The sequence below is a fragment of the Myotis nattereri genome (assembly GCF_964212035.1).
Source record: "Myotis nattereri genome assembly, chromosome: 2".
NCBI classification, from domain to species: Eukaryota; Metazoa; Chordata; class Mammalia; order Chiroptera; family Vespertilionidae; genus Myotis; species Myotis nattereri.
Window position 1 is genome coordinate 181056997 of NC_138076.1, and position 24464 is coordinate 181081460.

The window sequence follows — 24464 nt, forward strand, 5'->3', positions numbered from 1 at the left end:
TAAATCTTTTCTATAGTCAGAAACTTTTAAAAATTAAACTAATTTAGTAACACACACATTCACATACACACACACACACTCACACACTCTTCTACTTAAGCCTATGCATGAAAAACATTTATGTTAGTCTGTTCTGGGAGGCAAAAGTTTGGATTTTGCTGCACTAAAGCCATTTTTGAGAGTTATGGGTATAAAGTAATGAGACTACACTTTTCTTTAATATATAATTTCATACTTCACATGCATATGGGTACTGTACCCATTAGTGTAGGCAATCTGAGAAATATATACTTATTCATATTTTGCCACTTCTCAAACTATATTTGGAATTCTTTTAGAAATTTCTTCTACATCAGTTTATTATATACCCATGTTGTATTTTAAATGGCAATACTTTCTTTAAAAAGTATGGGTTTAGCATCCCTAAACTCACTCATAATTATTATTTATTGATCTTGAGAGCTATCTCTTATTTTTAATTTTTAAATATTATTTATTGTTGATAGTATCACAGATATCTCCCATTTTCTCCCCCTTTCCCACTCATGTTTCTCTTCAGAACGCATAAATCTTTTGCCTTTAACCTCTTATTTTTAAAAAGCAAGCTTACCCCATGTGACATGTTTTTGCTATTACTAAGATTATTTTAAAAGGACATACAACAACAGAGAATATGCTGCTCAATTCACATGAAAAGGCTAGCACTGGCGCTGGTGCACTGTAAACTAGAACCAATTCTGTCAAGCAGATCTGTTGGTCACACTGGAGACACTGTCCAAGGCGCAGTCATGACCACCACATGAAAGCCTGGGCTGGCCAGCTCTCCAGTCACCTGGCGTAGTCTGTCCAGTGATTCAAGGGCAGCACACCATGTCACCACGATGGCCCAGCCAAACCAGGGAGAAGACAACAGTCTCACTTTGCCATGATGCAAGAGAAGTTCAGATTCACCAGAATTTAGTCTAGTTCTTAAGAAAGATAGGCTTATTGGGCAGTTTTGGGTGTATCTACTTAAGCCATTCATGACCTAGTTATCCTATATAATAAAGAGGGTATATGCTAATTGACCCTCATGCCGTCGCAAAGATGGCGGTGCCCACAGCCAATAGGGAGGGAATATGCTGACTGCCCCGCCCTCAAAGATGGTGGCACCCACAGCCAATAAGGAGGGAATATGCTAATTGACTGCCCCGTCCTCAAAGATGGCAGTGCCCACAGCCAATAAGGAGGGAATATGCTAATTGACTGCCTCGCCCTCAAAGATGGCAGAGCCCACAGCCACAAGATGGCCAGCAGGGGAGGGCAGTTGGGGGCGACGAGGCCGGCAGGCGAGGGCAGTTAGAGGTGTCCAGGCCTGCAGGGGAGGGTAGTTACGGGTGACTGGGCCAGCAGGGGAGGGCAGTTGGGGACAACCAGGCCAGCAGGGGAGGGCAGTTGGGGACAACCAGGCTGGCAGGGGAGGGCAGTTGGTGGCAATCGGGCCAGCAGGGGAGCAGTTAGGCATCGATCAGACTGGCAGGGGAGTGGTTAGGGGCAAATAGGCAGGCAGGCGAGTGATTGGGAGCCAGCAGTCCCGAATTGTGACAGGGATGTCCGACTGCCAGTTTAGGCTGTCGGACATACCCCGAGGGGTCTCAGATAGGAGAGGGTGCAGGCTGGGCTGAGGGGGACCCCCCCGGGGACCCCCCCCCCCAGGGCAAGAATTTCATGCACCGGACCTCTAGTTGTAAATAACTGACTACACAGAAGCCAACAACAGACATCAGGTCTGGGGCTGTATCTAATTTTCTAAATCCCCTGAAAGGCTCCTCTGGTAGGTAGGTCAACATCCTTGGTTTGGCCCATCATCCACTCAATGCCCACTCTCCTCTGGGAGTGGGCAGAACCAGAGCAACTGGTCCACCTACAGATACTTTCCGCCGGTTCTCCCATGATCTATCCTCCTCAGTGAGTTCAAGTTTTGAATAATTTTAAGTGTTCAGTTTCCATGCATCTTTATGATTCTCTAAGAAATTAAAATCATGTTCTCTAGTTGGCTACTCATGCTGAGATACACACTTGAGTTTAGAAACTTTTCCCTTTTTTTAGTTTAGTTTTTCAGCTCATGAATTTTGTCAGTAAGATACCTTAAAGCAGAATGTTATAAAACTTCAGTCTAGTTATATAATGTCAAGAATTTTTAAATAAGTTTCCAGAGCTATTTTCAAAGATACTTAAAGCAAGAATAAAGTGTTCAAAGGTGGCTGACAATTACCTGTGTAACATTTATATGGACATTTGTATCCTAATGGATACAGGTAAGAAGCATGATGAAATGAAGCAACACTTTAAAAAAATATATAAACAAAATTAGCTTTTAACGTGACAGAGCCATTCTTAGGTATTTTCTCAAGAGTAAAGGTATGCTCGTTACCTTTACCTTTACAAGAAAGAAGTATTAATACATTACATTAGAAGTTAAAGAAACAAACTATATCTAACAATTCACATGCCTCTTACAGACATTTTAGTAGAAATGAAGTCAAGCTATTGCATAGACTATTGCAGTCCATGGAGAAGGGAAAATGTTATTTCTCTTGAATGACCTCACAGGTTGTGATGGTTATTATTGCTTCTCAGCTCCAAATTAATCCTTTTGGCCTGCTCTATGAAAATGGATCTGGGTCCTTAAACACCTTTTCTTTGAAGACTGTACCATGTCAAGAGAGGGCACTGGAGAGACGCACTAGGGAGGGCCAGAGGAAAGGGCTCTGCTCCTGTTTCCCCAGCAGCAGCTCCTACACCAGGGCACGGTGGCTCCGAGTGCTGGTCCTGCACCAAATACCCAGCTCCTGCGAGTGCAGAGAGGCCAGCAGCACTGGCAGCTCCCAGCACCAGCTTTCTGGTTTCATAGGACAGTGCTTCTGGTAAGACACCTCCCCCGCAAGTTCCAGGTGGTGGGTTTCTGGTATGTTCCATCAAGGAGCACCCAGGGAACCACAACCAGCTTCTCTGCAACAAGGTCTGAATCTCCATTCCAGAGGCCTTTTCTTTGAGTATTCTATCTCTGCCTTGGATAGGGTAGTAGCTATAAAGATAATATTACATCTGCTATTTATGTATCCGATAGAGGTTTCTCTATCTCTTATCAACCTCTTACTTACAATCCTCTGTTATAGTTACAGTCCTTTATAATAAACTTTCCCTGTTCAAATGACCATACAGTTCCTCTCTCCTGACTGGACCTATACTTAAACTTGTCCAGCAATAGAAAGCATTATTTTCCAATTCTTCTTAGAAAAAAAATAAGAAAAAATATTTTATTTAGCTAATCCTACATGAATTTTCACACTCATATGAACCAAAGAAAAACAAGTAAGAAAGTTTACTCAGTTAATATTGTTCATCTTTAGGAAAAAATATTCCAGTTGAAATATTAATATTGTGAAGCCAGTGCTTTCATAAAAAAAAAAAAAAAAATACTTGTCAAGTTTGTGCATTGTACCTAGCAAAGGAAAAAAAAAATCAAGTAAATTTTACAAACCACTAGAAAGGAAAGGGAAGGGTCTCAAGTAATAAATGAGCTTCAGATAATATTTTCATGATCTATCCTGTCTTGTTAATGTGAGTAAAAAATATAAATGAACATCTATATAATAAATACAAATCAAATACCAGGAAACGAGAGAGAAGGGAAGAAAATATTTTCATACCTCATTAAATGGCTGACATGAACAACTGCCAGCAAACATTATAAGCAACTTAAATTCTAAAAAAAAGTTTATTGCCCTAGTCGGTTTGGCTCAGTGGATAGAGCACTGGCCCTGGGGACTGAAGGGTCCCAGGTTCAATTCTGGCCAAGGGCACGTACTTCAGTTGCAGGCTTGATCCTCGGGGCGATGTGTGAGGCAACCAATCGATGTGTTTCTCTCTGTGTCTCTCCCTCTCCCTTCCACTCTCTCTAAAAATCAACGGAAAAATATCCTCTGGTGAGGATTAACAACAACAGCAAAAGTTGGTTAATTTTACATATTAGCTTTGTAACTACCTAAAATAATTTTCTCATTCTATTTAAAACCTGCACAGAATTTTACAATTTATAAAGCTCTTTCTCATAGATTGCTTTATGTAAATAACAATATCAATAAAAAAATTTCTCCTAAAATGAACTATCACAAAGAGAAATTTAAAAAACCCCATTTATGACTGCAGCAAAAAGAAGAAAATATCTAGGAATAAATTTAACTAAAGAGTTGAGAGACCTGATCATCAAAAACTGATGAAAAATTGAGGAAGACAGAATAAATGAAAATATACTGTGTTCATAAATTAGAATAATTAATAGTGCTAAAATGTTCACAGTACCCAAAACAATCTACAGATTCAATGTTATGCCTATGAAACCCCAAAGACATTTTTCATAAAAGAACAAACAATCCTAAAATCTGCATGGAACCACAAAAGACCTTAACAGACAAAGCAATACTGAGAAAGAAGAACAAAGTTGGAGGCATCAAAATCCCTGATTTCAAATTATATTACAAAACTACAGTAATCAAAACAGTATGGTACTGGCATAAAAACAGACATATCATTGGAACAGAATGAAGAGCCCAGAAATAAACCCATGCATATATGGTCAATTAATTAAGACAAAGGAGCCCAGAATATACAATGGGGAAAGAATAGTCTGTTCAGTAAGTGGTACTGAGAAAACTGGATAGCCACATGCAGAAGAATATAACTAGACTACACCTTATACAAAAATTAACTCAAAATGGATTAAAGGCTCCAACGTAAGACCTGAAACCATAAAACTAGAAGAAAATATAGGCAGAGTAAGCTCTTTGACATTGGTCATGGTGATTAATTTTTTTGAAAATGGCTCCATAAGCAAAGGTAACAAAAGCAAAAATAAACAGTTGGGACTACATCAAACTAAAAAGCTTCTTCACAGCAAAGAAAACCATCAACACAATAAAAACGCAACCTACTGAATGGGAGAAAATATTTGCAAATCATATATCTGATGAGGGGTCAATATCCCAATACCCATACAACTCAAGAGCAATCAATCAAACAATCCAATAAAAAAAAAATGGGCAGAGAATGTGAATAGACATTTTTCCAAAGAAGATATACAGATGACCAACAGGTACATGAAAATATGCTCAATATCACTAATCGTTAGGGAAATGCAAATCAAAACCACAATGAGATTATCACACCTGTTTGACTGGCTACTATCAAAAAGAGAAAAAGTAACAAGTGTTGGCAAGAATATAGAGAAAAGGGAACCCTTATGCACTGCTGGTGGGAATGTAAATTGGTGCAGCCACTATGGAAAAGAGTACTGAGGTTCCTCAAAAAATATTAAATACTTATGATCCAGCAATTCCACTTCTGGTTATTTATCTGAAGAAAGTGAAAACAGTAATTCAAAAATATATATGCACTCCCATGTTATTTACCCCATTATTTAAAATAGCTGAGACATAAAAAACAACCTCAGTGTCCATTCCTGGATGAATGAATAAAGAAAATGTGGTTGCCAGAGGTAGGAGGTGGGCAAGATGGGTTAAGGGGGTCAAAAGGTGCAAACTTCCAATTATAAATTTAAAAAGTTATGGTGATTTAATATATAATATGGTGACTATAGTTAATAATACTGTATTGCATATTTGAAAGTTGCTAACAGAGAAGATCTTAAAAGTCCTCATCGCAAAAAAAAAAAAAAAAAAAAATTTAACTATGTAAGGGGTGAGATGTTAACTAGACTTATTGTGGTGATTGTTTCTCAATAAATACAAATACAGAATTATTATGCTGTACACATGAAACTAATATAATGTAAAAACACCTTCCTTCTCCCCCTCCTACCCATGCCATCCCTCATATCCCAAATTGTGACTTCACTAAACAGATAAGGAGGATATCAAATCAGATAATATTACAAGTAAAATCCTGGACATGTGAGCTATGGTGTAACATTACTAGGAAATCTTAAAATCTCAGGTCAGGTAAAAGCTAATTCTTAATCTGAAGGACTACTATAAATAAAGCAAAGAAAAAGCACCAGTTAGACTTCAGAACCAGGGATAGTCATTAGACAATCCAAAAATAAAATAAAACAAAAATACCAACCAATTAATCAATCAAACGACCCCCCCCAAACAGCCCTTAATCACTTCCAGGCTTTTAAAAGTTTAAAACAAATCAAAAGGAATAAATTTCCCATGTGTTTCAAAGGAAAAGAGGCCCTTTCTGCCTCTAGTTAAACTCTATAGTTGAAGGTCCTGATGCTCCAATTTTGGAGAATACAACTGCTTGACAGGCAAAATATAGGGTGAATAAAAGATAACAGTAATTTGGTAACAAATTATAAACTCCAACTGGTCACCAGCACTTCAAAGTAATCATTAACTAGAGTTAGTGGGGTCTGTGGTCACAGCATTACAGAGAAGTACTGTCTCCAACTTTCAAAGTATAAACAGCTAGGACCCGATCAATAAAGCAAAAACAGAAACGTATTAATGAGAACAAGCAGAGTGACTGCAGAAACACTACTGAGTTATTTCTCTTAATTTTATTTATTTTTCCAAAAAGCACACTCAAATCAGCATTTCTTTCAACACAACAGATCATCTAACGTTAGGTATAATTTCTTCTCCCAACTACATCAGTACAAAAATAAGTGAGAAATTTTTCATTTCTTTTCAAACTGAGCTAAGTAACTTCAAGTATAATGTTATTTAACTTTAAAGATACACATAAAATATAAGCAATTATCCATAGTCTCACACATTAATTTGGATTAAATCTCACCTCAATCGCTATACTGGTCGGTGGCCTATCTTTGAAGACATATTTTGATAAAAAATAACTTTTCTACTTCTCAGTTTTGTGTCTCAGATTTCAGAGAGAGAGAGAAAAAGAACACATTTCTAGAAATTTCGACACTAAGCAGCAGGCAGGAAAACAGCTTATTATTATAGATATGACTGCTCCTTGGCTCAAACACTCCAGCCCTGAATCCTGTGCCAAGAGGTTCTTCAATAATCCTACAGTGGGTGGAGCCCTTTATATCAAAGGGCCAAGAGAAACACTGAAACATCTATTTGACCATACGTGAATTTTTTTTAAAGCGCTATTTTCAGTTGAAGTAGCAGTAAGGTCTGAAAGAAAAAAGAACTGAAATAAACAAACAAATAAATGGAATCCTAACGAATTTTTAGTTCCACAATTGCAGCCATAACACAGTTTTAATTCTTAAAGGGTTAGTATTTAGATCTATGATAAAATTTAATAAAGACTTCACAGCCAAGAGTTCTAAATTTAATTCTTAAAGGATTAGTATTTTGATCTATGATAAAAATTTAATGAAGACTTCAGTCAGTTTCTGCTTTCTATATTAAAAAAAAATCTAATTTCATTATAACAAACTCTGAGTACCACAAAAATTTTTTATTTCAAATATCCATTTGAGAAAAATTTCAAATAAGTAAATGTTATAAATCAGTAATCAACTTGCCTTAGGTTTTTTTGACATGGAGATGACTTTTTATGCTATTTTAAATGGAATTTAACCTGCATTAAATTCGGTTATCCAGACCAATCAATACTTCTATAGAAAAATATTACCATGCCTGTTTCTGGTATAGAACATGTAATTATTTATTTATTATTTTCTTTTCTTTTTTAATATATTTTTATTGATTTCAGAGAGGAATGGAGAGATGAGAGAGAGAGAGAGAGAGAGAGAGAGAGAGAGAGAGAGGAGAGAAAGAGAGAGAGAGAGAGAGAGAGAGAGAGAGAGAGAGAGACATCAACGATGAGAGCAAATCATTGGTTGGCTGCCTCCCACACGCCCCCACTGGGGATTGAGACCGCAACCTGGGCATGTGCCCTGACCAGGAATCGAACCATGACCTCGTGGTTCATAGGTCGACGCTCAACCACTGAGCAACGTCGGCTAGACTATTTATTATTTTCTAAAAGCAAATAAGCCCAATTTAAACACACACTAAACTTTAGAAGAAAGTTAATACAGACACATTTACAGTCAAAGATAGCACATATGTTTCATCTTGCTACGACATGGCTGCCTAGAGATGCCAAGAATGCAATGCCAAAAGGGATTATCAGTAGTATCAGCATGAACACACACCACGATCAATTAGTTATGTCTGCCATGGGCACAGGTACCATACACATGACACATTTCGCCATCCCTCATATGGGAGCGGTTGGTCAGGTAGCCCTGAGTTCAAATCCTGACCTCTCCATTTAATAACTGTATGACTTCAGACAATTTACTAGTTTCCTTGGCTCTAAAATGGGAATAATAATCCTTAAATCTGTCAGAGCTAAATAACAATAAACATGAAGATTTAAATACAACCTGACATACAATAATTACTTAATAAAAATAGCTACTTGGTATTACCACAGACTTTGGGTCTTTCAGAACTCAGTAGTGACTGGTCACTGAGTATGATCTTGGAACAGACAGGTCGCTGTCAAAGTGAATGCTGCTGAAATGAATGAGCTCTCAGCACGTCACTGGACATATGGCACCAGCCAGCTGTGGCTGCATCTGCTGAGCAGAGGCACAAACACAACGCCATGAGCAACAAAGGTCCACTCTCTCATATTCCTCAGACCAATGCTACAGGTCTGAGGTTTGTCCATGCAACAGAGAAATGTGCTATTTACTTAGAATGAGGTTTAGAAAAATAATGGTTTCAAAAATAGAACCATTTTATTCTTCCTGAGACCACTCACCTACCTAGCAAGTACAGGATAAGAACTGGTAATTACACTCTCCCAAGAATTTCAGAAAGAGTCTTAATCTAGGTCTATTCAATACTAGCCACATTGAAAGAAAAAGGAAATCTATCAACATGAAATCAACTTTAATGACAAAGTGTACATGTAATGAAAAAAAGCCCATCCTCTAAACTTAACCTTTAAAAGTCAGTTAGAAACTGCTTATGATACATAACCAGGAAGAATGAACAATATAGCTAAAAGGAAACCAGATCCTTTTATTATAAAAAGTTAAGTTTTCTGTCCTAGCTGGTTTGGCTCAGTGGACAGAGCGTCGGCCTGTGGACTGGGGGGTCCCAGGTTCGATTCCGGTCAGGGGCATGTGCCTTGGTTGCGGGCACATCCCCGGTGGGAGGTGTGCAGGAGGCGGCTGATTGATGTTTCTCTTTCATTGATGTTTCTAGCTTTCTATCCCTCTCCCTTCCTCTCTGTAAAAAATCAATAAAATATAAAAAAATAATAATAATAAGTTAAGTTTTCAACAGCTAACAACAGGGTTATATCTTAGGGTATTATTTGAACTTCTAACTCTGTGAATATAGTTCCTAATGAACAGGTGGCTTGGCTACTAGTCCAGGTCCCATGACAGGATCTCAGTGAGCTCAGTGACTCTGACTGGAAAGCAATAAAAGTGGAAGGACACAGGATTTGAAGAGTCAGCGGACCTGGGCTCACTGCTAATTTTAACCCTGTGTCCCTGGACTCCCTTAAACTCAGGCAAGGGCATTTCTTCATCTGGAGAACACTGATAAGAATATTTTTCTCATTAGTTTGCTTAGGAGCACCAACCTAGACTCATCTATTTAAAAGAGTTTTATGAGCACTAAAGAGCTGTCCCACCAGATGGCTCTCAATAGAGAAGCCACGTTTTCCCATGGTTTATAAAATATACTTGAATTACTGTAAAGAAGGAAATGAGAGAAGCTGGGAGGGAAGTCCTGTGGGCACACCACACAAGAAGAACTCTGCTCTTTTTATAGGGTAAACACTGCCAAGCTCCCTGCGGATGAGCTCACGCCAACAAAGAACACCATGGGTAATGTGCTGCTGACTGCATGGAAGCCTCGTCATCTTCTTACTCTGGGAGATACACTCTCCTTCATTTTGATTCTATAAACCTGGGTGGAGGGACAGAGCACAGAGATGGAACTGCACAGCTGGAAGGAGACATCATGGACACAATGTCCAAGAAAAAACAAATGTAGATGCTAACCACGGTCCTCACACATTTTTTAAAATTCAGCTCGCATAATTAGTAATAATATAAATAACATACAAGCACAGTTCTGTTTAGGTGTCAAGAGTGATAGACTGATACAAGGCCAGATGGGAAGACTTCTTCTATTCTTCCATCTTCAAAAATATATGAAGCCATTTCCAGCCACTGAAAAAAGGCTAAATAACTGCAATTCACATAATCAACATTCAAATATTCATTGGCAACTACAATGTTATTTGGGGAAGAAGAACAGATTTGGTTTTCTCACTTTTAAAATATTAAATGCCTGACAGCTCTTTAAAAAGCCATTGGTAATATTTACTAAGCACTTACCATATGCCAGGAACTACTCAAGGTGCTTTGCATGTATCATTTTATTTAATTCTCATAATAATCTCAAGAGGTAGATAATGTTATTAACCCTACTCTTAGAAAAAGAAACCATGACAAAGAGAAGTTCCAAAATGTGCCCAAGATCACACACCTCATTAGGGGAAGGCCAAGATCTGAATCAAGGCAGTCTGCAATCAGAGCGCAAACCTTAAACTAATATGTGCTCCCATTTAATAAACAATTAAGCAGGATAAGCATTATACTTAATTGCTTCAAGAGCTTTAAAGATGCTAGATTATCACTGAAGTTCATGGGTCAGTCTCAAAATTAATTAATCGTGTTATCACATTTACTTGATTAGCTCAGGTGTTTGTGGGACTGAAGGTGAAGAGGAAGTAAGGGCCTGAAAGAGTAACTAACATTATCAAAAATTATATTCTCATCAGGATGAGGAGAACTATTCTGGGAAACATTTGACTAATCTTTTTGGAAAAGAGTTTCTGAGGAAATTTTCAAGGGCCTCTTGATTATGTAATACTGACCAAAGTCAAAGTCTACCAATTTCAATGGGGACTTCTTTCCATGGGCACATGGCTGAATCAGCCCTTAGAAATGGAGCTGACACAAACCAAAACGTCATCAGGCCTCACCCCAAAGAAACTGCAATAAAAACTTCCGTCGTACTGCTTACCACATTCATTCATACGTGGATGCAATATATAAAGATATAACTTTTGCAATGAAATACCGAGATCTAAAAAACTAGGATCATTATTTCTTCCATAATTAGTCATGCACTTCTTGCCATTCCAATTCTGTGAACCATTTTTAACACCTTCATGTTGAATCTAAGAATCAATATATATCACTCCATGTTCCTGATGCACTTTCTTCATTTGGCTTTCCTCCAACCTCACTAGTTAGTAATCCTTCTCAATCTCCTATTCTCAGTGCTTTACTCATGTTTGAGTACTCCAAATCTCAATCGTTACTATGTAAGTCCTCTAGTATTTCCCTGGTGATCTATTCAACTTGACCATAACTTGAAATACTTGACAATTCCCATATTTATATTTCTAGCTCAGACCTCTCTCTGACTTCAACCTCACATTCAGATACCTAGTCAACCTTGCCACTTGGACATCCAGTAGACATCTCAAACTCAACATGTCTTAAAAGGAACTCTTGATCTTATGCCTTTAATCTCTTGCACCCACACTTTCATCTCAGTAAAAAGTTATGTTCACTGTGGTTTTTTGATAGGAAAGTAGAGTGGACCATTTTAACTCCACTATGTAGGACTGTCCTGTGCACAACAGGATGCCTGGCAACTGGCCCCCATTCACTAAATGCCAGGAGCATCACTTCAATCACAAATTGTTCTCACAAATTTCCCACCTGCTTAGAAACACTAGTCTACAAATAAAGCCTATGATCCTAACGCACGTTTTGACTCTGTGGTTTTATCAAAAGAAGTGTGGCCCCTGGCCGGTTTGACTCAGTAGTTAGAGCATTCTTTGGACCAAAGGGTTGTGGGTTCAATTTCCAATCAATTAAGGGTACGTGCCTCAATTGCAGGTTTGATCCCCAGTCCTGGTTGGTTGGGGTGCATGCAGGAGACAGCCAATAAATGTGTCTCTATCACACGGATTGCTCTCTCTTTTTCCCTCCAATCTTCCCTTCCACTCTCTTTAAAAATAAATAGAAAAAATATCCTCAGGTGAGGATTAGCAACAACAAAAAGTGTGAAGAATATATTGAAGAGCACAAAGTGCTATCCATCGTGAGTGTGGAATTCTACTTCATTCAGGAATAACCTCGCATAGCCACCGGTTCTCAGCCCAGATAGTCCTCTTGTCCTCACATATTAAGCTTAGATTTCTTGTGAGAGTGGGGGGGGGGGGGGGGTTGTGGTTTATGATAGCTGGCAGTTATGATTTATACATTACTTGAAACCTTGGGAATGCTGCTGCTTTATAAATCCATTTTGCAGTAGTAAATAAGATGAGAAAGTACCAGTGGCTAGGAAAGAACATTGGACTAATTGGAAGTAAAAAAAAAAAAAAAAAAAAAAAAAAAGAGTGTAATTCAGGCTCTGAGAATAAAAAGATATATTCACCTATTTGATTGATCTTTATCTGCTTGGCTAGACACTGGGTCCACAAAGATGCGCAGAAGAGTTTTTGCCCTAGAGAATATTTTTAGAGGAAGCAAACCAGTCTCCAACTCCGTCTTGGTTTCTTTAACATCAAATTCGAATCTTCAAAGTGCTTTACAAATGAAAAATAAAATTAAGATTTTATATATATGCTTGAAATATGTGGTGGTGTAGCACTGGAGAAATACAAAATGAAGCAGGCAAAACAGTACTAGAGTTAAGGTAAGTCACACACATGACATTATTTTATTTTTCACATTAGAATGTAAATATTTCTAGATGGAATAACTATTTTGTTAACAGTAAAAATTACAATTTACATTTCTATTTCTTGATATAGTAAAAAAAGATTCAGAGTATACATTCTAACAATCTTTGGAAGCAAAATGGAAAAAAAAATGGCAGTAAATATCAGTCTGTTTTTCTAAAACCATTATTTGCTGTACAAAAAAAAGAGAGCAATCTTTAATTATTTCATCCTCCACACAATTCACATTCTGGTAAGGCAAAATCTGCAAAGAATCTGCACAATAAAAGTGGCTTGAGCAGCTCACAGGAGATTATATTAACAAACTGAATGGAATATTGAATCAACTTGCTGGAAACAGTATAGCTTTTAATGTTACCTATTTATACCTAATTTTAAAAGTAAGAACATTTTAAAGTAGCAATATCTTCTTGAAGCATAAGACTATGTTACATATTTAATTTCTTGAGATTATACACAAATTACCAAGAATAAAAAGCATGAGCAACTTCCTGCTTACAGAGATATCTGAAGTTTGGGTTACTCCAAATCATTAATACTTCTACTTATCCTCCAACTACAACTCTGCCTACTTTTAAATCATTTTGATCCTTTCAAGTAATTACCATAATTCACACTCAGCTGCACCTGTTTGCCCCAAACACATCATGCTCCCATGTTCCTCTCTAGGCTTTGCATATACTGTTTGCCAGGCGGTCCTAGGTGGCCTTCTCTCGCTCCTTAGAAACCTACTCACCTGCTCAAGTGAAATCCATCAACAAACAGCCTTCCTTCACCTCTACCCAGTTAAAGTGCTCCCACAGCACCTTCTTCATTCCGCTATTGCATAATTTATGACATGACTATAATTAGTTACTACCTGTCTAACTCCCAGTAGATTCTCTGCAAACCTAAACATAGCAATACTAGGTGTGAGGACAGATTTGCTAATAAAGAGAACTATGGAAGGTGATGGTGAAAAGGCTTTTATCCTTTTGCAAATGATTCAAACCTTGAGGTCTATTACTTCCTCATGTTTTGTAGTATTAGAACTTGTTTACAAATGATAAGAAAAACACATTTGGTATGTATATTATCAATTATGCTATCAATATGCAAGGTGCAGCTAGATTTTCCCCCCAAGGAAGTAAAACAGCTCTACAGCGGATGCACAAATGTTCTTGATTCACAGTCTACTAGATGCATATAAAAATTCATACTTGAAATATTTACCTAAAGAATGTCTCCTATTTAGATTATGATTCATCCAAAAAAACAGGAAAGCACAAAGGAAAAACTGCATACCACAGGAGAGTTTACAGGAAAAGGTGGGTGTGGTTCAACAGTATCATTCATGCCTTTCAGTGCCAAAAAAAGTGCTTAATTCAAACAATATAGATCAACCCTCCACTGTAAACTGAGGAACCACATGTGCAGTGAGTTATGATCACCAACTACAATGTTAGTCCAATGGACTACAAAGATCCATTAGGGAAGTGTGAGAAGTAAGTACATGACACAGAAGAAACATCTACACATAAAACTTACCCAATAGCCCAGCTGAAGTAATTTATACAGACAGACAGAACTAACAGCTGTGCAATTTCCAGATATATTAAACATAAAGACACAATGCTCTTTATCATTCCCAGGGATGCTGGGCCCCACATTTCCAGGAAGCACGATACCAGATGCACAGGTACACACCACAGTCTAATGTGAATGGCAGCCAGGAATGCAGTCTGTTCAGCCCTGCCCAGTGACTCTGTAGATCCCTTGTTATTAACTTCTGCGTATAGTTCATCACAAAAAATATGTCTTTACAGTAAGTACATTCTTTTCAAAAAAGCATATAATGAAATATTAGATATTTGTTTTTTTAACCTAAATCTATTTTCAACTTTCTAAATATAAATACGTTTGTATTAAAAAATCTGTAATAACAATGTAAAGTTAACAAAAATTATTTTCCTGTAGTTCTTAGAGATAATCATCATTAGTACTTTTGTATACTGCCTTCTAATTTATTGCCTGTGTAAATATGCTTTAAAAATATGTGATGCCCTGACCGGTTTGGCTCAATGGATAGAGCGTCGGCCTGTGGACCGAAGGGTCCCAGGTTCGATTCCGGTCAAGGGCATGTACCTTGGTTGTGGGCACATCCCCAGTAGGGGGTATGCAGGAGGCAGCTGAATCGATGTTTCTATCTCTCTTCCTCTCTGTAAAAAAAGATCAATAAAATATGTGATGATTAAGGATATTATAATTCACACTAGAGGCCCGGTGCACGGATTTGTGTACCAGTGGGATCCCTTGGCCTGGCCTGCAGGGATCGGGCCAAAACCGGCTCTCAAACATCCTCCGAGAAGTCCCGGATTGCGAGAGGACTAACCAACCGGTCGGAGCATCTACTGCCTGGGGGTCAGTGAGTGTCATAGCTACTGATCGAACAGTCAAATGGTCAGATACTTCGCATATTAGGCATATAAACACACACACACACACACACACACACACACACACACACACACACACTCTAGAGGCCCGGTGTAGGAAATTCATGAACTGGGAGGTGTCCCTCAGCCCAGCCTGCACCCTCTCCAATCTGGGACCCCTCAGGGGATGTCCGACTACCCCTTTAGGCCCTAAATGGGCAGTCAGACATCCCTCTCACAATCCAGGATTGCTGGCTCCCAACTGCTCGCCTGCCTGCCAGCCTGATCACCCCCTAACTGCTCCCCTGCCAGCCTGATCAATGACTAACTGCTCCCCTGCTGGCCCGGTCGCCCCCAACTGCCCTCCCCGGTAGGCCATCTTGTGGCAGCCCTCTTGTGGCCACATGGGGGCAGCCATCTTTAACCACATGGGGGTGGCCATCTTGTGTGTTGGAGTGATGGTCAATTTACATACTGGTCATGACTAATTAGCATATCTGGTCATGACTAATTAGCATATCCAGTCGTGACTACGAGGGCATTGTGACCAATTTGCATATTACTCTTTTATTAGTATAGATAGGTTATGTCTTTACATTGTCACTTTTTAAGTTACTATTATTTTTCCATTTAATTAAATAGTTAAACAAATTAGATAAGTAGGTGGGTAAATAGGTAAACAAACAGATTCTGTTATTGGCTACAGAGTAGTCTACCTTATAGTTGCATTATATGAACACTAGAGGCCCGGAGCATGAATTCATGCACAGGTGGGGTTCTTTGGCGATTGGGACTGATCGGGGGGAGGGACCACAGGAGTTTGGCCAGCCACGGGACGTTGGCTATGAGAGTGCACTAACCACCCAGCCAGCTGGGGGAAGGGAGGGACAATGGGAGGTTGGCCGGCCACAGTAGGTTGGCTGTGGGAGCGCACTGACCACCAGGGGGCAGCTCCTGTGCTGAGCGTCTGCCCCATGGTGGTCAGTGCGTGTCATAGCAACTGGTCTACCGGTTGTTCGGTTGACCAGTTGTTCAGTCTACTGGTTATAATGGTCACTTAGGCTTTTATATATATAGATGGTGGTCAGTGCGCGTCATAGCGACAGGTCTACTGGTTGTTCAGTTGACCAGTTGTTCGGTCTACTGGTTGTTATGGTCACTTAGGCTTTTATATATATAGACTAGAGGTCCTGTGCATGATATTCATGCACTGAGGGAGGGGGGGGCGGGGGTCCCTCGGTCCGGCCTGCACCCTCTCACAGTCCAGGAACCCTCGGGAGATGTCCAACTGCCAGCTTAGGCCCGCTCCTTAGCGCTGCCACAGAGGTGGGAAAGGCTCCCCTCACCGCTGCTGCACTCACCAGCCATGAGTTTGGCTTCTGGCTGAGCAGTACTCCCCTTCTGGAAGCACACTGACCACCAGGTGGCAGCTCCTGTATTGAGCATCTGTCCCCTGGTGGTCAGTGCACATCATAACGACTGGTCGTTCTGCCATCGGGCCGAAACCGGCCCTCCAATATCCCCTGAGGGGTCCCAGATTGTAAGAGAGTGCAGGCCAGGCTGAGGAGCCCCACTGGTGCATGATCGGGGGTTCGGGAGGGATGCGGGAGGTTGGCCAGCCAGAGAGGGAGGGACCACAGGAGGGCTCCAGGGCATGTCCGGCCCATCTGGCTCAGTCTCGATCAGCCAGACCCCAGCAGCAAGCTAACCTACCAGTTGGAGTGTCTGCCCCCTGGTGGTCAGTGCATGTCATAGCAACAGGTTGAGCAGCCTTAGCATATCATTAGCATATTATGCTTTGATTGGTTGAACAGCCAACCGGACACTTAGCATATTAGGCTTTTATTATATAGGATAGAGCAGGGGTGGGCAAACTTTTTGACTCGAGGGCCACAATGGGTTCTTAAACTGCACTCAGAAGAAGGAGCTGCGGCCGTGTTTCCCGACGTTGCCATGTTAACACTGCTGCTGGTGAAGGAGCGGAGGGGAGGGCAAGAGAACCCTCCGCTCTTTCGGCTCCGCAGGCCGGATAGAACAGCCGAATGGGCCGGATCCGGCCAGCGGGCTGTAGTTTGCCCATGGCTGGGATAGAGCCTTAACTCTCCCACTGCCAATATTAGGAATTATATAGGTCTGCTTATGTTACATTTTATGTATAGGTCATGTGCACGTTTTTGAGTCTTTAATAATATAACACACAAGATATAACATTTCTTTGTTAAACATTAATATTAAACAAATCTTTGGGTCTATATCTATATATATTCTTTATTAAACAGTCTACCAAAAACTACAAAACTGATTTTTAATTGGGCATTGAGTATTTTCTTACTAATTTGAAATAATTCTTTACATATAGGTATTATATACAGAGAGAACACTTTTAGTGATTTGGCATATGCTAAAAATTTTTTTATTTTCAATGCAATTATATATAAATCATTCCTTTTTAATCTTTGCTACTGCATTTTAATTTATCTTTTCCAAAATCCAGCAGATAGATATTCATGGGCATTCTCATCTGGTATATTTTTTACTATACTTTTATATTAATTATTTATAATGGCATTTTATCAATATAACATTCTTCTGGGCTTTCTATTCACTTCCAAATATTTGTCTGTTTTATAACATCACACTATATTTTTACTAATATCTAGCATTACAGGTTCTCCTACATTATTATTCCTCTGTATATAAGCATTTTGTGGCTCTGATTTTTTCTATGAAAATGAAATTCAGAATCAATGACCTGTAAAAGATTAATGCTGAGATTTTGATTGAAATTATATTAAACGTACAAATATAAAGAGAATGAAAATAATTACTTAATTGTCTTTGTATCTAGAAAGTGTGCCCATATCTTGCCAGTAAAGTTTAATAGTTTCCTTCCCTACGTGCCATTCACATTTCTTACAAAGTTTAATCTTCAGCATACTTTTTGTTGCTACTATGAATGGGCTCTTTTTTCCCCTCATATTTTTGAACTGGTTATTACTACTATATAGGTCACATTACATTATATATAATGAAAACTTACTACACTCTATTAGTTTCAGTTTATCATCTTGGTGATTTATTAACTATAAAATTTTATGCTTTCCAATTCTCTCTTTCAGTCCTTTTTCTTTTCTTAATTCACTGCCTTGATATTTCAACGCTATTTTATTTAGAGTGATAATAGCTGGTTATGCTGTTAATTCTAAAAGAAGATAAAGTTTCACCATTATTAGTATTTTTGCTATTGACAGCTTAATTCCAATTCTGTTTAAAAAATTACAGATACTTCTCATAAAATATTAAGTGAGGAATTTTCTAAACAGTGAGATAATGGGTGATTTTATTTCCCTTTACATTTTGCCAGTAAATGGACTGCTTAGGCTTTCTAAATCTACCTTTATACTTTCTAAATTTAAATTTTATTAATTTATGTTTTTAAAAGAATTATTCATTTGATTAAGATTCTCATACATAAGATTATTAACACTTTTTAGCTACAGATAACTACAGTTACATCCCATAACTTCTAATTTTGTGTGTGTGTGTGTGTGTGTGTGTGTGTATATATATATTTTAGACTAGCCACAAACTCTTCCAATTTATTTTCCAAGTTTCTTAAAATGAATGGACACTCACACCCTTACATCCTATTTCTCTCAACATTCCTTACTTATGGAGAACAATTTTAACTGCATATTATCTTAATAAACAAACAGTAATTTGCAAAAGGCAAGAGAGAAGCAATTAAAAAAAAGCTTTTTCTTTAGGAAAAAAATCCTACTATTCTCTGTGAAAGATAGCCCATCTAAAAATAATATCTGGATACAATTTCTCAAAGTAAACTCATTCTGTTAATAAAAACGATATCTCATCTTTTTTTACTTAAGTACACTTGTATTTAAGATAATAATCCAAAATGACATAAAATAAAAATATTAACAATTTGACACTAGGAAAATAAAAACATTCCCAGATCAGCATTTTGTAAAAACTAGACTTCAATACTCTTAACATTAGCCTTGCATTTAACAAATGTATATTTCAATTTTTTCAAATCCTGTTTTTTTTTTCTTGATTAAGTAACCATATAGTGAACTTATCTTGCCACCTGAAATGAATTTGAGATGATCAAAAAATGTCAACTTCAAATATACAGCTAAACTTTTCCTTTTTACTCTACCAGGGAAGTTTCAAAATGCTAAAAAATGCAAACTGCTACCCATGTTCTAAAAACAGAAATGAAATAATTAGGTCACAATAGATGGCTCCATTCTTGGAAGAAAAAAAAAAAACGGATGATGAATGCGATTGGAATGTTTATTGTCACTGAAATTCTTCAGGCCTGGATTCCAAGTACGTGTCTTGATGCAGGTTACTATGACAACTTAAATTACAGAAAATGGCCCCCCTTCTACCAAGCTGTTTTCTCCCCAAGATCATTTCAAGCTTCCTAAAATCTGTGTGCATGAATTACCTGTAACAACAATAAACCATTGCTTTACCAGTTTTACTCAGAAATGTCCCAATCTAAACCATGAAAACCAAGAATAAGCACATAAAAACCTAACCTGAAAACACACACATACACGCTTAAAATATAAAATGTGGGGAGTATTTTGAAACTACTCCTCATTACCAGAGGCACAGTGTATTACCACCATATGCTTCATCACAGAAACTATGGGAAATTATTTGCAAGGCCATTTTGAAGGAAATGTATAGAGCTAAATCCTGTTTATTCTTATTTCCCCCTCAGTAATGGTTTTACAGGAAGGTACAAGAAACGGGGATGGGGGAAGTCTTATTTCAAACAGAAAGAGAAGCAAATAAACAATATTAAAGTCTTATTTGTTTTACCCAATCTGTCTTTTTTAACAGAAAATATGGGTTTGCTCTCATAGTTTCAAATTTATAAACCTAACAAAGATACCTTGTAATAAACTGAATTATTCTCTATCATTATGCTTTAAAAGAATAATGATGGGGAAAACTGCATCTTTATGGAGAAAATGTGCTTTAGTAGAGATAATCTGATTGCAAGACATTAAAAATTTAAAGTAACTCCATGAAAAAAGCTTAAGGTTGTTTGCAGTGTAACAATACTGAGAATTACAAGCTGGTTTTGTTGCCCATCAAAGTTAGCATGTCTAAAATTAGATGCCTCATTCATAAAGACTTGGGGAACTCACATACCCTTCCCTCTATGAGTAAGCCGGGTTACTTCAGTAACCAGCACAGGCAAAAAGTTTTACAAATGTCATGCATAGCTAGCTATACCCTAGCCCAGGAGCCCTTCATTTTGTTTGTAAAACAAACAAAACTTAATTTCAAAAGGAAAATAAAGCAGTGTGCTAAAGGAGCCTCTTTGCACTTGAAGTCAAGAATCAAAGTCATTTAATTTTTAGTGTACTGAGCCTTTGAGCAGAAACAATGAAAAAATGAAAACTTTTCAGCAGCAAACTCCAAGCAACTCATACATCTCCTACCTGTATTAGCAGATAACTAGTAGCTTTCAAAAAGAAACAAAATAATTAAACTGTTCAAACTCAATGTACACAATCCCTCAATACTAAACTTGAACTACAATTCCTTCTTGGTATAATTTAATACTATATAAACCCACCTGAACAGAAATAATTGATGTATAAAAGTAAGATTTATGAAACAGCTTTATCAGCAGTGGAAACTAAAACTAAAATTCAAGTGCCTATCTAATCATGGAGAGAACTTTAGTCAGTTTAGCTACATAATACTTTTTTTGTTTTCTTATGCTTTTCTTCTTTAGACTGTATTACAAATAGGCGCTACAACAAGCAGGGCTCAACTAGGATCTTTCAGGTCTCACATGGACATACACAACTGCCTTTTTATAATCAGACTATCATTGACTCTCAACACTAGTGGCCTGGCCCTGGCTTCCTAACCCACAAACAATGCAACAGAGTCCAGAACAAGTGAATCAACGAGAATACAGACTTGTGCTTCCAGAAATCCATTCCTTCCACACAGTCTAGTAATTACTAGAAGGCTCTAAGGTTATACTTTTTTATTCCATGGGGGAATGAATGTATGTGAGACCCCTGAAATGCATCATCTAGGCAAAAATGCAAACACGTAACTTTTGCAAATGAGGGACTAAGGAATTTATGAGACAGCATGCTGATTGGTACCCTTACACAGTTTATCCACTTGTAAAATGTGAACAGTTTATTCATAAGTAATTCACTTACTACAAATAAAGTCAAACTATTTTCCCTCCTGGGACCAGTAAGTCACTTGAATGTTCAAGAGATTAAGAGATTACATACATCAAACATATGAAAAGCAAGTGGAAAATAATTTAGTTGTGTATTCTCACCTCCAAGGATTCTGTGTGCCCTTTACTTAATGGAGCCAACTAGTAACACTACTGAAGAGATGAAAGCTCAAACTATAGGATGTATTTCAGACTTATCGAAACCTTCTAGCCTTTCACTGCTAGAAATGCGTAGGTCTCTGGTTTATAAGAGACTGTCCATTTAAAGTAGGGGTGGGGAACCGTTTTTCTGCCAAGGGCCATTTGGATATTTATAACATCACTAGAGGCCTGGTACACAAAATTTGTGCATGGGAGGGGGCCCTCAGCGCAGCCTGCACCCTCTCACAATCTAGGACCCCTTGGGGGATGTCCAACTGCCAGTTTAGACATCCTCTAAACTGCTAGTTTTAGAGGATGGTATGACACCTGAAAGGTCATTCAGCTGTCTGGTCTAATTAGCATATTACCCTTTTATTATTATAGATTCATGGGCCATACAAAATCATCAACTTAAAAATTTGCCTGCTATATTTGGTCAAACATTTAATTAACTCAACCGTAATGCCTTGGCAGGGCTGGTCCAAATGATTTTGTTTTGTTTTTTGTTAAACCTCACTGGAGGACATTTTCTCCATTGCTTTTTAGAGAGAGTGGAAGGGAAGGGGAGAGACAGAGAGAAACATCAATGTGAGATGGGGCCTGCAACCAAGATACGTGCCCTTGATGGGAACTGAACCTGGAACCCTTCAGTTCGCCGGCCAACACTCTATCCAGTGAGGCAAACCGCTTAGGGCTAGACCAGGGGTGGGCAAACTTTTTGACTCGAGGGCCACAATGGGTTCTTAAACTGGACCAGAGGGCCGGAACAAAAGCATGGATGGAGAGTTTGTGTGAACTAATATAAATTCAAAGTAAACATCATTACATAAAAGGGTACGGTCTTTTTTTTTTTTTTAGTTTTATTCATTTAAAACAGGCTGGATCCGGCCTGCAGGCTGTAGTCTGCCCACGGCTGGGCTAGACCAAATGATTTTGCGGGCCTAATATAGCCTATGGGCAGGACGTTTCCCACCCCTGGTTTAAAGCATTACTAGAAGCGTGTTCAGGAAGCCCAAGAGTGGTGATATAGCTTGTAAAATTTTGCCTCAGAGTCCAAATTTGGAACCCGAATGCTAGCAGCATCAACCCAAATTTGAACCTAGGATTTACATTAGAGTGGCAAAAGATACCACTGTTAACCACACTGACACTTACCTAGATAAACGGCTTACAAATCATTCTTAAGAGTTCACAGTGACTGCAATTCTTAAAACCTACCAAACTTTGAAAAAATATTTTTTTTTAAATCCCTGTAAGTGATACTCTTCTAGGATGCAGTAAGGAGCACAAACTTACAGACTCACCTTGTTGAGCCGGAGTCTGTCCTCAAGCGGGAAGAGTGTGAGGTAGTCTTGAGGGAGGGTAGAGCACCAGGCACAGGCACCTGAAAGGGTACACAGTGTTCTCATTGGCCTGGCTAACTTTTATCTTAAAAATACTAAATCACCCCGTTGTAACTTATACTCATGAAAGAGCAAAAATACACAAGCTTTCAGCTTCAAATAGTTTTCCCAAGAATTTCTCCTCCCCTTGCGGACCCTCCCTTCAGTCATTTGAATTGCAGTGCTTGTGGGGTGGGTTTGTTTGGTTTGGTTTCAATTAGTATTTTTGTGCCTTTGGGAAAGGAATTTCAGTTGTTTCTTAAAAAGGTCATTTGATGGGCCTATGGTGATCTAGGAGAGACTTCCTGCCTCGTTTTTCTCCTGACCAAAGCTCCCTGCGATCCCACAGTAATTTCTTGAAAGCAGTTTAACAGATATTTGGAAAATTGCCTGAGGACAGGGCCTAAAAATGAAGCTGAAGGAGAGAGTCAAGCTTTCGTTACTAAAAAATACAAACAAAAGCACGCCGCACTTTTCCTTGGTGAGCACAAACTACCACCACTGGGTAGCAAAGAGTGTAACGTGGCACCAGTTCTTTGACCACTCTATCGCCTAATGCTGTGAGAATGTGAAACTCTGCCATGATGTTAGAAAGAAAGCCTAAGAAAGAAATCTTGGCTACACGGGTGAGAATTGACGCAATTCTTATGTCTGCTACATTCAGACTATGCCCTTAACAGATGTTTCTGCATTTATTTATAGAAAGGTTTACTTTAGTAACAAGACCATCTTCCTTCAACAATTTTTTTTAATATACCAAGAAACTGAACAACTTTTATTATGAATAGAAAATGCCACCAAAAAGTTACAATCAAATTCTTAGTTATAAAACAATATGAAATATTAAATTTGAAAGAGTGTAAAAAGAAAGAGCTGGAAGCCCCCAAATCTGATGCAAGCTACCAGAAAATGTATAAACTTTAAACACAACTGAGCAAGGGAGAAGTTAGTCCAAAGCCTCCCCTTCCTTACCTGGGTTCTCCCTGCTCAGCTACTATAACCTTGAATGGAGACATTGTCTCCAAATCTGGTTACTAAACTAACACTTCATATAACTTAATAGTTTTTATAATAATGCCATTCATTTCCATATTATTTTTTACATAGTGTTACAGCTGCAGTGCAAAGATGCCTTACTGCATGTTTCCAAGTTTTACAAGAAAAAGAGACTAGCAATCACATTACATTTTTTTCTAATGAAAATGAGTAGGCTTGAAGCCAACTAGATATCACAGAATTCCTGTTTCACCTCTTATATCAGATGGGTTAGAGTCCTGGCCTCCATGAACCTACTACTTATCTTCTAAAGAAGCCAGAGGAGCCCAGCTGGTGTGGCTCAGTGGATTGAGCATCATTCCAGCACCGAGAGGTCACTGGTTCGATTCCCAAGTTGCAAGCGCAGTCCCCGGTGGGGGACGTAAAGAGGCAGCATATGCCCTGACAGGGAACCTAACTGTGGCCTCCTAGTTCATAGGCTGATGCTCA

At 38.5% G+C, this 24464-nt stretch overlaps 1 protein-coding gene across 1 annotated transcript in view; it reads right to left on the reverse strand.

Moving 5' to 3' along the window:
* Positions 1–24236, reverse strand: part of RASSF8 (Ras association domain family member 8) — a 66674-nt gene extending 42438 nt beyond the window's left edge. The window contains exons 1-2 of the mRNA XM_081084918.1: positions 22902–24236; positions 12480–12630 (exon numbers count right to left, since the gene is read on the reverse strand). The gene's annotated coding sequence lies outside the window, so the exon portion shown is untranslated. The remainder of the gene's footprint in view (positions 1–12479; positions 12631–22901) is intronic.
* Between the last annotated feature and the right edge of the window lie 228 nt (positions 24237–24464).